The sequence below is a fragment of the Arachis hypogaea genome, chromosome 18 (genome assembly GCF_003086295.3).
Source record: "Arachis hypogaea cultivar Tifrunner chromosome 18, arahy.Tifrunner.gnm2.J5K5, whole genome shotgun sequence".
NCBI classification, from domain to species: Eukaryota; Viridiplantae; Streptophyta; class Magnoliopsida; order Fabales; family Fabaceae; genus Arachis; species Arachis hypogaea.
Genome location: NC_092053.1, coordinates 77,214,824 through 77,223,115, shown reverse-complemented (window position 1 = coordinate 77,223,115; position 8,292 = coordinate 77,214,824).

Here is an 8,292-nt window from a genome sequence, read left to right as displayed (position 1 = left end):
ATGGAAGGAGCCTTGCGTGTGTGAAGAAGAAGATAGTAGGAAAGCAGAGATTCAGGGGATGGAGCATCTCCAAAACCTCAACCTATTCTCCATTACTGCAAAACAAGTATTTATTTCATGTTCTTTTACTTTTTACAATTAAATCTGAGAATTATTGATATCCTGACTAAGAGTTACAAGATAACCATAGCTTGCTTCAAGCCGACAATCTCCGTGGGATTAACCCTTACTCACGTAAGGTATTACTTGGACGACCCAGTGCACTTGTTGGTTAGTTGTGCGGAATTGCAAAAGTGTGATTGTGATTTCGTGAACCAAAGTGTATACACTCTACTGACTCAAGTGTTTAAAGTTCGATTCTCTCAATTCTCTACTAACCTTGCTTTCTAAGGCTTGCTCTTCATCTAACAATCAACAAAAACTTAATGCATAAATACACATATTAAGAGGTCTTTTAAGGTTTGTAATGGGGTTAGGGTCAAGGTAGGATTGTATTTGGTCAAGTGGACTGAAATCTGACTCCTTAATTAACCTAAACTTCCCACCTACCTAAAGACAATCCATGTAAACAAAATACAAAACCTAACTATCCATTAACCATGTTTTCCACATATCCATGCATCCTAATTTCGAGTACAGTACATATGCATTGCTATCACCATTTACTTTGAGACATTTTGTCCCCTTTTATTATTTGCTCTTTTTTTTTTCTTTTCTTTTTCTCTTTTTTTCTTTTTATTTTTCTTTTCTTTTATTTTATTTTTCTCAATGCATATGATTAAATTATTGAATGCAAGAATATATGCTCAACTATTATTTTGCACATTTTCACAAGAATATACAACACCCAATTCTCAAACCAAATATTGGCAAACCCAACTTTCCCACACTTAAATCATGAACATTTTCACTAGTCTAAGCTGACCAAGGATTCAAATTAAGGACATTATTTTTTTCACTTAGAGTTAGTGATGAGCTAAAGTAAAGAATAAATGGGGTTAAAAGCCTCAACATTGGATCACAAAGGATAATGAAAAGGTTAAGGCCATATGGGTATGTAAGCTCAGTGAAACAAGGTCTCAATCATGTAAGTGCATGCATACATCAAACAATGGAAATATAGAATTAAGCAAGACAAAGATCACAATTTTAGAGAGAACAACACACACCAAAAATAAAATATTGGTTGATAAAATGCAACCAATCGAATAGGCTCAAAATCTCACTAGTTTTGTGTGTTCGAGCTCTAAACCATGTTCCAATATAATATTTCTTCAAACAAGTTCAATAAAAATTTTAATTCAAATTAGTGAAATGCTATAAAATAGTTTCCTGGAAAAAAATTCATCGCTTCAACCAAGCAGTGGTAGAATATGCACAAAATCAAACAAACATGCAATCAAACATGCAAATGCAACAACTAACAAATTAAACATTGGTGTTGAGAAAGGAAGTAACTAACCCACGGAAGTCAGTATCGACCTTCCAACACTTAAAGACTGCACCGTCTTCGGTGCATGCTAAGATAAACAAGTGGGCGGGCGGCTACAACTAATGCTTTTCTCCAAAGGTTGTGCAGATGGACTTGTCTGTCGTCCCATTGAGAAGCTTTTCCTTTCCCTTCTCGGTGGCCATCCTGAAAGAAGGGAAAAAGGAAGAAAAGTAACCCAGAAACAAAGATAGGAAAACAAAAAAAAATATGGGTGGGTTAATGCCAAATAATGAGGGTCTCAACTACATGGTAGCTATAACATGCAGGTGAGAAAACAGTAGAAGCAAATGGCATATCAATAGTGCAAAAATTTCAACAATGGGGGAGAGAGAATAAGAAGAGTGGGTTTTGAAAGACATTATAAGTGCATATCAATGCAAATGGAATACAAGTGTCATAAAAATTTAACATTGACCTATGAATAATAATACCTAAAAATATAAATCAAGTCACTAAACACCAAAATAATTCAAGAAAAGATGCAATAGTTGAATAAGAACATTTAACACCAATGGAAAAATAATAAACTTAGAAAAGAAAATAAAAGTATGCACAAAGTTAAAATGCAATGAATGAAAGTATGCAAATGTAAAATGTAAAAGAGAAGGAAAGAGAATAAGGATGAGAATGGAGGAGAAGAAAGTGAGAAAGGAAGAAGAAAGAGTAAGAAAGGAAAGAAGAAAGAAGTAGAATGGAAAACGGGACGCGACACGCGCACATACAACACGCGTGCGCGTAAAAACGGAAACGGCCATGCGACGCGTAAGCGTCCTCCACACGTACGCGTGGATGGCCGAAAATGAATAATGACACGTGAGCGTCGGTCACGCATACGCGTGACTACTCGTGCGACTCCAGCACCATGGTCGCACAAATCTCTGTTCAATTCACTCTTTTACGCCGATTTTCATGCCCACACGTACGCGTCGCTGACGCTTACGCATGGATAGTGAAAAACACTAGGGACACATATGTGTGGGTCACGCGTACGCTTGGTTTGGCTTGCGCGCCTAGCACCCCACCAGCGCGGGCCTAGCACAACTCTCTGTCCAGGTCGCGCGTGCGTCGTTTCACCACGATTTCAGCATGGTCCAGTTTTGAGCATCGACGCGTATGCGTCGCTCACGTGCACGCATGACAGCTTTTTTTTATATAATTTAATTTAATTTAATAGGCTATCGAAGAAATGCCAAATATGATTAAGCAAGTGAAACCATAATGTAAATTAAATAAACATAACTAAAAATGAAAACGTAACTTATTACCAATGCAAACAAAAGAGAAAATAGGAAGAATATACCATGGTGGGGTGTCTCCCAGCTAGCACTTTTAGTTAAAGTCCTTAAGTTGGATATTTGGTGAGCTCCTTGTCATGGTGGCTTGTGCTTGAACTCATCTTGAAACTTCCACCAAAGCTTGGACCTCCAATAAGCTCCAATATTTCTGAATAAATTCACCAAGCCTTGATGAAGTTCCTCACAAGCTTTGAGCTTCCCAAGTTGATCCTCTTGTATGCCGGGATCCCAAATCCTGTTTCTACACCCATCTTGAAATGGATCATCATTCTTCTAACCGGGTGGCAAGCAATCCGAACTCTCAATTCAATACCAAACTCTTCTCTAGATCCAACCAAATATTCACTAGTCCCACCCTTGCATCTGGCTCTTAAAATATCAACCTTGATGATCCTTGATTTGAAACTTCAACCACTAAACATCCTTCTCTTATGCTTAATGCCACAAAGCCTCCTAAGTTGGCCATCCGTTTCAAGCATACCATACTCAAGTGGGACAGTAAATCCAATAAAGATAAGTTTTACCCACTCAAATGATGTAGTAGACGGCAACCTAGGTAGAGAAGTCTCCAACGATCTTGACAAAGCAAACTCAACTCCCGTCCATCCTTTTCGAAGGACTTCCACCTTTTGAGAATATTCTTCACCTTCAAGCTCTTCCTCATCAAGTTCATCAAACTCTTCTCCGTCACTCACATCATAACCATGAGGTTGAGAGAAATCTACCTCAATATTGCTTTCAATTTTATCGGGAGAAGGTTCTTGAATTTCATCACCAAGAGAACTTGCTTCTTGATCTATTCTGTCCAATTCTTCATAGGGAATATGCCATGGAGGTTGTGCACTAGCCTCTTTGAAATTAATTTCATGCTTCTTAGAGGAATACTCTACAACTCTGGATTCCCACTGATGTTCAGCGTCTCCTAAGTCTTCGACCACTTCTTCCTCTTCGACTATTACGGCTTCCTCCACTTGTTCCAATACAAAGTCACGTTCCTCATTGTCCACTGGAGTTTCAAGTGTCTCCTTCATGCTACGCTCTTCTATTGATTCTCCACATGTAGCCATGGGAATACTTTGAGTGTCGAAGCGCAGAGAGGCTAAATTACCTACTACCTCGGTCAAGGTAGCTATGAAATCTTGTGTCGTCCTTTGCATCTCTCTTTGCTCTTGAAGAAGAACACTTAGAGTGTCACCCATTGGAGATTGGGGTGGATATTAGGGTTCATTGTTTGGGAGGAAAGGATCATGATATGAGGGTGGTTCATCATAATAAGGATGTGGTGGTTCAACACTCTCCATCTTTTTCATTTGTTGCACAATACACTTCAATCCCTTGTTCTCAAGTTGAGATTCTTTAGCCATGAAAACTTCGTGTTCTTTCTGGCTTTCCACTCACTCTAGTTGATGAATGGTTGCTTGAAGTTGATCCAGTGTTTCTTTGAGACGATCCCTTGACTCTTGTTCCGCTTGGATAACATGATTAGGATCATACGGCTCTTCAGTTGATGGATATGGACAAGGTGTATATGGAGGTGGTGGTTCTTTGGAGTAGTTGGGTTGGAATCGGGGTGGCTCTATGTATGGTTCATATGGCTCATAAGGTGGTTGGTATGGTGGATAAGGGTTAGGGTCATAAGGAAGTGTTTGGTTGTAGGGGGCTTGTGAGTATAGTGGTTCAAAGCTATGTTGAGGAGGGGGTTCATAGGCATATGGTAGGCCTTGTTGGTAACTACAAGGGGGTTCACCATAGTTATTAGATTAATATGCACCTTGGAATGGCTCTTGCTCATAGTAAGTTGGTGGAGGTTGTTGCCAAGAGGGTTGATCAAATCCTTGAGGCTCCTCCCATCTTTGATTATCCCATCCTTGATGTAAGTTTTCATTGTAGCTTCCATTTCCTACAACATAATTTGAACCAAACTCATATCCAAAGGGGTGAGAATTCTTAGTAGTAAGAGATATAAAAACTAATAAAAATAAGCAACAAAGTCCTAAAACTAACAAAAACTAACAAATAGCAAAAAGCAAATATGTACAATAACCAATAATAAGGCACACCTTTGTAATTTCCCCGACAACGGCACCAAAATTTGATGGGAGAAAAATCATCGGTAAAGAATTTCACAAAAATAATCGCGTTGCAAGTATAGATCTAAACCGACAATTAAATCTCAATCAAATTTAATTTGTTTGTCACTAAAGCAAACTCAATAAAAATAACCGAAGTATTAAACCTCGGGTCGTCTCTCAAGGAATTGCAGGGAAGTATGTTACTATTGGTTATGAGATAGTATATTTTTAGGTTTTGAGTTTAATAAGCAAGGAATGTAAATAAAAGGTAAATAAACTAACAAATAAGAAAGGTCCTACCAAGGATTGATAATTGGAATTCCTATCCCCATTATCATAGTCACTTGTGATGGTAATTGCCTTTTACTCTCACTTAGTTAACCTCTAACAATCGAAGGTAAGTCAAGTGAGTAACTCAACTTGGGTTCACAAGTCCTAATCAAAGATTAGAGTTAGTGAAGCTTAAGTCAAGTAGCAAATCTCAATCACCAATCAACAAGTGAATTTTGATAATTCAAGAGTCTCTAAATTATTCAATCTAAGCTAAGAACATAAAAAGCTAACTTAAAATCCAACCAAGCATTCTATCAAACACTTGGTGGGCACAAGGTAAAAGCATAGAAAATTAACAAGGAATAATAAAACCTAAGACTAACAATTGCAAGCATTCAATAATAATAAACGAAGAAAGGAGCAATAAATATGAAATACCTCAAATTGCATTAAAAAGGAAAATCAAATCTAACATGAGAATTCATAAACTAAATGGGGAAAATAGAGAAATCAACAAGAGAAGATAAACTAAAGTGCTAAAATAAATAGGAGTAGAAGAAAATTAAATTAAACTAAGATAGAAACTAAAATTAAGAAGAACTAAGAATAAGAGACCTAAACTAAGATAGAACCTCTCTCTCTAGAATACTACATCTAAAACCTAAAATTATGTGAATGAATTATTGAATGAATGATTCCCCCACTCTGTAGCCTCTATTCTGTGTTTTTGGGCTTGGAACTGGGCCAAAAGTAGCCCAGAAATCGCCCCTAGCGTCTTCTGTGTAATGCAGCACGTGACGCTCTGTCATGCGTACGCGTCGCTTAGCAAAAATCCTGGTCACGCGTACGTGTGACTTACGTGTACGCGTCGCTTGCCTTCTGCACCAGTCACGCGTACGCATCACCCATGCGTACACATCGCTGCCAGCTTCTCAAAACATCAATTTCTTGCGTTCCTTCCACTTTTGCATGCTTTCTTTCTGTCTTCTAAGCCATTCCTGCCCTATAAACCCTAAAAACACTCAGCAAACATATGATGGCATCAAATGGTAATAAGAGGGGATTAAAATTAGCAAATTTAAGACCAAAGAAGCATGTTTTCAATCATAGTACAAAATTAGGAAGAAAAATGTAAAACATGCTAATTATATGAATAAGTGTGAGAATAATGGATAAAATCTACTAAATTAAGCATAGGATAAACCCTAAAAATGGGGTTTATCACTTTCCAAACTTCCATAACTTTTCTTTAAGAGTTGTGGCTATTAATTAGACTCTAAGACTAATGAAGATGGGATAGTTAATTTGAATTGGTGATTTTCTTTGATATGAGTTTAGAGCTGGTGACTTAGGCTTGGGAAGGTTTGTAGATGAGATTAGTGAATGTGGTGTGGTGAGGTATTCCTTTGACAAGACTTTGAGATTTGGAATGATTATGTCGTATTGGGGAACTTGAGGATTGATGATGGTGATGATGAGATTGGAACTTGAGAACTTGGAAAAAAAGATGACGAATCTGTTCAATAATGAGAGTGTGTAGGGCACTATATCTCTGGCATAGAAGATCCTCTGCTACATGATTATGCAGGGCACTATATCCCTGGCGTGGCAATTTTTCTGCTGTAAGAGTGAGCTGGGCACTATATCCCTTGGGTGAAGTTATGATTGACAGCCTTTCTACCGCATGAGTGAGCAGGGCACTATATCCCTGGCATAGCAGATCCTCTGCTGCAGGAGTGTGTCAGACACTATATCCCTGAGATGCGCATTTTATGATAGTGTGCAGGGCACTATATCCCTAGCGTGGTAGGAAAGGAAACATCACCAAAGATGTGTTGGGTTGGTATTTTGAACCAACAAGTGATGTTACGAGCCAAAATAAGATTGACATTAATCATATGCATCCTTCACCTGCTTGCTTCCTTTGATTACTTGAGTTATGCCTATTTGAATCTACTTAATATACTAAAACTGGGTTTTCCCCCAACTAATAGAAGGGAGGTGTCGATTCCTCATGAATCTATTTTCCCGCCAAAATGAATGCACTATTTTCTCTTCTAAATTTATTTTATAAAAATATCTTTATTATAATTATACTATAATTAACATTTAAGTAATAATGCATAATTATACCAATTTAGAAAAATATCTTTTTTATAGTTATATAAAATCAATATTTAATGCATTATTAAACTACTTATCAATTATCAATCAAAAATATAATAATAATAATAATAATAATAATAATAATAATAATAATAATAATAATAATAATAATAATAATAATAATAATAATAATATGATAATTATATGATAATGGCACCAGTTATTAATAACCAATTTATATTTCTCTAAATAAATTTATTTTAGAAACATATTTTTATTATAATTATATTATAATATTACAATTAATATTTAATGAACAATGCATAATTATACTAATTTAAGAAAATATCTTTATTATCTATCTATTCTATCTATCTATTCTATTATATAAAAATCGAGTTTTGTACTTAATGATGGAACTGATGTGACATGTTCTTGAAGTGTTTCCTGATTTATTTTATTTAATTCGTTAAAGCAAATCAATTATAATTAATTAATTATATCAATTAATTAATTTGATTAGACATTCAGATCTCACCATTTATTATAATTTATCTGAATTTATCAATTAATTAATTTGGTTAATTATATTAATTATTTGATTTGATTAAAATAAATATCAAATTATTTAATAAATAATAAATATAATAACGAAATATATGAATTAATTTAATTAGTTTATTTTTTCAATATCATCTATTTATACAAGATCAAATATTTTTTACTCATTCGCTCTCTTTTCTCCCTCTCTTTCTCCCTCCCTCCCTCCCTCTTCCTCTCTCTCTCTCTTGTATTTAAGGTACAATTTTTGTAATTTATTTATTTTTTGTTTCTTTTATCTTTATTTATACATTTTATTTTTTATATTTTTTTAAAATTTTTGTTTATTTTAATTGCTTATTATTAGGCGTATACTTTTTTTCTTTTAGCTTCTAATTAACAAAAAAGATGTGTCATTTTTACGTTATTTTTAAATAATCTTAGTAAAATTTTGTTTTATAATATTCTATTTTATTTTAATAATCTTACTATAAATAATCTTACGATAATTTTT